Source organism: Hippocampus comes, unplaced genomic scaffold (genome assembly GCF_001891065.2).
Source record: "Hippocampus comes isolate QL1 unplaced genomic scaffold, H_comes_QL1_v1.1 scaffold237, whole genome shotgun sequence".
Taxonomy (NCBI): Eukaryota; Metazoa; Chordata; class Actinopteri; order Syngnathiformes; family Syngnathidae; genus Hippocampus; species Hippocampus comes.
Genome location: NW_017806159.1, coordinates 1,747,672 through 1,754,881, shown reverse-complemented (window position 1 = coordinate 1,754,881; position 7,210 = coordinate 1,747,672).

The following is a 7,210-nucleotide window of genomic DNA, read 5'->3' as shown; positions in this document are numbered from 1 at the left end:
CGCGCAATTTCCCCCCCCCCCCCCCCCACGCATTTTCCCCACGGCCAGGAAGCGAAGGACCGCCACCATTGCTGGAACTGTACAGATGTGCGTTCTGACTGGTGTTTTTTGTAGTAATAATAATCCTATTAATAACAAGGATGAGTCCCATCCCGAGCTGCCTCCGAGGGTCCTTTTGAGACGGTGTCGTAGCTGCCTTTGTGAGGGCTGCATGTGTCGACGGTTTGCTGGCTCCACATTTAGCGATCCAAAATAGTTTGTGGTGATGTTTTCAGTTCAGCCAGTGATGCTCGGTGATGTACTTTTATATCACGATCGTTTATTTTGATTTCATTTTCTTCTGCTCCTCTGTCCAATAGTTGCCATTGTGACCATGAAAAAGGCACTTTGCTATTGTCGGTTTATTGCAATAAAAATACATACAGAGTATTGATTTTTTTTTTTTTCCGAGTGCAAAACAAACTACTTTTTTCACTTGTGGTAGGTTAAATTATTATACTTAGACATTTATGGAAATTTTCAGACAATATTTGTTTTTATTTTATGATCAAAATATACACAGTAATATATTCAATATCTTGTTCTATTCATTCATAACTACAAAGTAACAAATCAACATTTTTTAAATCAAGTATTAAAAAAACCTTAAGTAGCACATCAATAATACATTACATAGGATGATATTACGTTGATATAATTATCGTGAAATTACATATACAGGTAATAAAAGTATCATTTGGGTTTGAATGTGTGGATGCATTTTATATAAATATCAAGGTAATTTGAGTTCAAAGTCAAATCCACCAAATTGTATCGAAATGACAAGATTCTCTGTTGGTGAGAAAAATTGTTCCAAGGATTATTGTTTATATTATTTTTACTGCATTTTTACATGCAAAAGACAACTGTAAACAAACTAAAAACAACAATAAATTAACTTTTGAAGAAATGGCTTCCCGATATTATTACTAGTAAATGAAAACGAATTATTCTTAAAACGTGGTCAAATTAACAACCAAGAAATCCCTTACTGAATCGGATTCCTAAAGCAGTGTCGTTTAAACCCCAAATATTTACGATAAAGTATTGAACCGCTATTCCCTGTTAAGATGAGAGGAATTAAAAGCTCTGCAGGCCTTGGTTTATTGCCGTTGCATCTGGGTGGGATGTTAACCTTTGAACCCCAAAACAACACCAGAGTTGAGCAAGAGTTGCATGCTAGCAGGCTAAACCCAAAATGCCTCTTAAATGTTAAAAAAAAAATATATATATATCTTTCTTAATAACTCAGGCTGAAGCACAGCAAACGTGCGCCATCTGCTCATGCATCACAGTGGCAGGAGGGGGAAAGTCGCACGCCCTGGAACATCAATCATAAGTATCTACTTCCATAAGTCATAGCGCGGTTGTTCCGGTAAACAGTTGAGGCTCTGCTGGAGATTTGGAGCAGCTCCTGACAAAAATCTCTCTGGACTGAGAGGAAGCTGCAAATCGAGAGCTAGCAGGCACATTTAATGCTTGTGTTATTGTGAGCCAACGCCAGCTCCCAACTTCTGGATGCAAAAAAAAAAAAAAAAAAAACACTGAAACTGAATTGTCCCTTTAGCGCTCTTTCTGTTATTGTGAGCCAACGCCAGCTCCCAACTTCTGGATGCAAAAAAAAAAAACAAAAAACACTGAAACTGAATTGTCCCTTTGAGCGCTCTTTCTTTGTGTTTTTGTCCCACTTTTCTCCTCTGTTGTCTTAAGCGGACACAAGAGGAGAGCGCTTCACTTTAGTGACCAACGCTCTCTTTTGCTCCACTCTTAAATGCCATGGCTCGTTTCATCGCCTTTAACAAATAAATAGCGCACCTCAAATAAATAGTCTCACAGTAACACTTGGCATTTAAGTGAGTAACACCTTCCCCATCTGTGCTCCCGTGATAATTTTGTGCCAACGCTTCACTCCGCAATGAAGATGCAATGAACATGAAGAGCATTACAGAAAGCCCTATCGATGTGTTCTGCAAGCTGCAGGCTTGACACCCTGTTATGCTTTTTTTTTGTCAGAAAGCAGAGCGCTTTGTGAGCTATGAGTCACGTCGTGATGCAAGCCCGAGTCAATACGAGGGAGAAATTCTGTTCAATCCCAGTTCAGCCTTCACCAAAGCACTGGAGCTGCGCTTCCCCAACCGAGGCGCTCAAAAGAAGCATCGGGAGAAATGTGCTATTGACGCAACATATGCTCGCCGCCGCCCGAAGACGATCAATAGAATCACAATGGGAACGTCGCTGGGAATACTTTTACACGTGATCACGTTGGAAACAAAAAGCAGATGTAACGATTTGTGCAAAAGATAAACATGACTTTCACTCGCCTTTCTCATTTTTTTTTCCAGAGACAGCTCGCCAGTTGTTCACAAAGCCATCTGCTTGGAAAATGGAGAGCACTTCAAAACTCGCAAAAGGTAGGAAACAAACTTTCTGTCCATGCATCTTGTGCCTCTTTCAAAAAAAAATCCAAATGTTAATTCCCAAACAGCTTTGAAATCAGGGAGCATTGATTTAGGCACTGCCTCGAAAATGAGTACAAAAATTAATTAACTTATTGAATACACTTATTATTGTAAAATTCAGATTGTCCCTAGCTGTGAGTGTGAGCGCGGATGGTTGTTTGTCTCTGTGTGCCCTGCGATTGGCTGGCAACCGGTTCAGGGTGTCCCCCGCCTACTGCCCGAAGACAGCTGGGATAGGCTGCAGCACCCCCCACGACGCTTGTGAGGATAAAGCGGATCGGAAAATGGATGGATGGATGAGTGACATTTTTGAGGGTGTAAATGTGAATGAAAATTCACCAAATTTGGCACCAAAAAAAAAAAACAGATTTTAAAGGTGGGGTCTGAAGCACCCCCTACAGGGACCTCTCTCTTGGTACATTTGACCTCAGACCCCCCCCCCCTCCACACACACACACACACCCACACACACAAATACAAATGACCATGTGATGTTTGCTAATACAGAGGCTCCTCAGTATACAAACAGATCATAAAAATGTGGTCAATGGTCTCAAAGTGTTTTTAATACTATAATATTAAATATTGATTGTAATTAAGACTTTACTACTGTGTTATAATACAGTTTTTTTTTTTGTTTAGAACTATGTCATTAACTGAGGACCCCCTGTATTTTGATCTTGTCCGATGGCAAGCGCAAATGCCATTTGGATGAAGAAAGATACCATTCGGAGGTACGGCTCACTATCCTGTACAAAGTCTCACAAGAATTTAGTAGGAAATGGTGAGAAAAGTTGGCACTGTAGAATTCTATCACTGATACTGTTAGGCTCTCAACTTTTTTTTTTTGTTTAGAACTATGTCATTAACTGAGGACCCCCTGTATTTTGATCTTGTCCGATGGCAAGCGCAAATGCCATTTGGATGAAGAAAGATACCATTCGGAGGTACGGCTCACTATCCTGTACAAAGTCTCACAAGAATTTAGTAGGAAATGGTGAGAAAAGTTGGCACTGTAGAATTCTATCACTGATACTGTTAGGCTCTCAACAACAAGCAGGGCTACAACCTTGAAGCTGAAGTCTGCTGCACACCAGTTGACACGGCCCAACGCGACTGAACTATTGCAACAAAAATGGAGATGATGGGTAGTAACGCATTTATGCACCATAATGGCCGCAGGACGCGATAACAGCCGTTTTTCATGCAATGATTTGACAAACAACGCTGTGTGAGCAGCGTCGGGACAAGCTGAAAGTCAACAACAGTGCTTTCTGTTCGTATCAAATCCTACTAAATTGTGACATCTTGTTTCTTTTTTAACAATTGATGATTTTAGCACAGGACCAAAAAGACGAATGTGGCCGAAATGCACACTTAAAAGAAAGGTAGCATACACTGTACACAATCATCCAATCAACTTTATGACCTTGAACTTATGGCCTCCACAATGGCAGTTTCACATTCAATTAGAAAATTACAACAATTTTTTTTTCCATTCATGAAACCACAGCCCGTTTTTTTTTTCTTTTGACGCACACACATTCATTATGTACAATGTTTATGACCATACAAGACAAGAACATTAATAATCCTATTAATAACAAGGATGAGTCCCATCCCGAGCTGCCTCCGAGGGTCCTTTTGAGACGGTGTCGTAGCTGCCTTTGTGAGGGCTGCATGTGTCGACGGTTTGCTGGCTCCACATTTAGCGATCCAAAATAGTTTGTGGTGATGTTTTCAGTTCAGCCAGTGATGCTCGGTGATGTACTTTTATATCACGATCGTTTATTTTGATTTCATTTTCTTCTGCTCCTCTGTCCAATAGTTGCCATTGTGACCATGAAAAAGGCACTTTGCTATTGTCGGTTTATTGCAATAAAAATACATACAGAGTATTGATTTTTTTTTTTTTTCCGAGTGCAAAACAAACTACTTTTTTCACTTGTGGTAGGTTAAATTATTATACTTAGACATTTATGGAAATTTTCAGACAATATTTGTTTTTATTTTATGATCAAAATATACACAGTAATATATTCAATATCTTGTTCTATTCATTCATAACTACAAAGTAACAAATCAACATTTTTTAAATCAAGTATTAAAAAAACCTTAAGTAGCACATCAATAATACATTACATAGGATGATATTACGTTGATATAATTATCGTGAAATTACATATACAGGTAATAAAAGTATCATTTGGGTTTGAATGTGTGGATGCATTTTATATAAATATCAAGGTAATTTGAGTTCAAAGTCAAATCCACCAAATTGTATCGAAATGACAAGATTCTCTGTTGGTGAGAAAAATTGTTCCAAGGATTATTGTTTATATTATTTTTACTGCATTTTTACATGCAAAAGACAACTGTAAACAAACTAAAAACAACAATAAATTAACTTTTGAAGAAATGGCTTCCCGATATTATTACTAGTAAATGAAAACGAATTATTCTTAAAACGTGGTCAAATTAACAACCAAGAAATCCCTTACTGAATCGGATTCCTAAAGCAGTGTCGTTTAAACCCCAAATATTTACGATAAAGTATTGAACCGCTATTCCCTGTTAAGATGAGAGGAATTAAAAGCTCTGCAGGCCTTGGTTTATTGCCGTTGCATCTGGGTGGGATGTTAACCTTTGAACCCCAAAACAACACCAGAGTTGAGCAAGAGTTGCATGCTAGCAGGCTAAACCCAAAATGCCTCTTAAATGTTAAAAAAAAAATATATATATATCTTTCTTAATAACTCAGGCTGAAGCACAGCAAACGTGCGCCATCTGCTCATGCATCACAGTGGCAGGAGGGGGAAAGTCGCACGCCCTGGAACATCAATCATAAGTATCTACTTCCATAAGTCATAGCGCGGTTGTTCCGGTAAACAGTTGAGGCTCTGCTGGAGATTTGGAGCAGCTCCTGACAAAAATCTCTCTGGACTGAGAGGAAGCTGCAAATCGAGAGCTAGCAGGCACATTTAATGCTTGTGTTATTGTGAGCCAACGCCAGCTCCCAACTTCTGGATGCAAAAAAAAAAAACAAAAAACACTGAAACTGAATTGTCCCTTTGAGCGCTCTTTCTTTGTGTTTTTGTCCCACTTTTCTCCTCTGTTGTCTTAAGCGGACACAAGAGGAGAGCGCTTCACTTTAGTGACCAACGCTCTCTTTTGCTCCACTCTTAAATGCCATGGCTCGTTTCATCGCCTTTAACAAATAAATAGCGCAAAAAAAAAAAAACAAAAAACACTGAAACTGAATTGTCCCTTTGAGCGCTCTTTCTTTGTGTTTTTGTCCCACTTTTCTCCTCTGTTGTCTTAAGCGGACACAAGAGGAGAGCGCTTCACTTTAGTGACCAACGCTCTCTTTTGCTCCACTCTTAAATGCCATGGCTCGTTTCATCGCCTTTAACAAATAAATAGCGCACCTCAAATAAATAGTCTCACAGTAACACTTGGCATTTAAGTGAGTAACACCTTCCCCATCTGTGCTCCCGTGATAATTTTGTGCCAACGCTTCACTCCGCAATGAAGATGCAATGAACATGAAGAGCATTACAGAAAGCCCCATCGATGTGTTCTGCAAGCTGCAGGCTTGACACCCTGTTATGCTTTTTTTTTGTCAGAAAGCAGAGCGCTTTGTGAGCTATGAGTCACGTCGTGATGCAAGCCCGAGTCAATACGAGGGAGAAATTCTGTTCAATCCCAGTTCAGCCTTCACCAAAGCACTGGAGCTGCGCTTCCCCAACCGAGGCGCTCAAAAGAAGCATCGGGAGAAATGTGCTATTGACGCAACATATGCTCGCCGCCGCCCGAAGACGATCAATAGAATCACAATGGGAACGTCGCTGGGAATACTTTTACACGTGATCACGTTGGAAACAAAAAGCAGATGTAACGATTTGTGCAAAAGATAAACATGACTTTCACTCGCCTTTCTCATTTTTTTTTCCAGAGACAGCTCGCCAGTTGTTCACAAAGCCATCTGCTTGGAAAATGGAGAGCACTTCAAAACTCGCAAAAGGTAGGAAACAAACTTTCTGTCCATGCATCTTGTGCCTCTTTCAAAAAAAAATCCAAATGTTAATTCCCAAACAGCTTTGAAATCAGGGAGCATTGATTTAGGCACTGCCTCGAAAATGAGTACAAAAATTAATTAACTTATTGAATACACTTATTATTGTAAAATTCAGATTGTCCCTAGCTGTGAGTGTGAGCGCGGATGGTTGTTTGTCTCTGTGTGCCCTGCGATTGGCTGGCAACCGGTTCAGGGTGTCCCCCGCCTACTGCCCGAAGACAGCTGGGATAGGCTGCAGCACCCCCCACGACGCTTGTGAGGATAAAGCGGATCGGAAAATGGATGGATGGATGAGTGACATTTTTGAGGGTGTAAATGTGAATGAAAATTCACCAAATTTGGCACCAAAAAAAAAAAACAGATTTTAAAGGTGGGGTCTGAAGCACCCCCTACAGGGACCTCTCTCTTGGTACATTTGACCTCAGACTACAAAAATCGGGAGGCAAGTGTCGCAACCGAGACGGGAAGTGAGCTATGCATATTTGAATGTACAACTTCGGCCCCTTTTCGCACATTTACAAGTACAAGGGTCATACTTTTGCCCTCTTGTCCTAGTTTTGAACTTGTATTTTTAGTGTGACCCAATATAATAGCAGCCTCCCTGTTGTAATGCAAAATCAGTTCCCTATCAGAC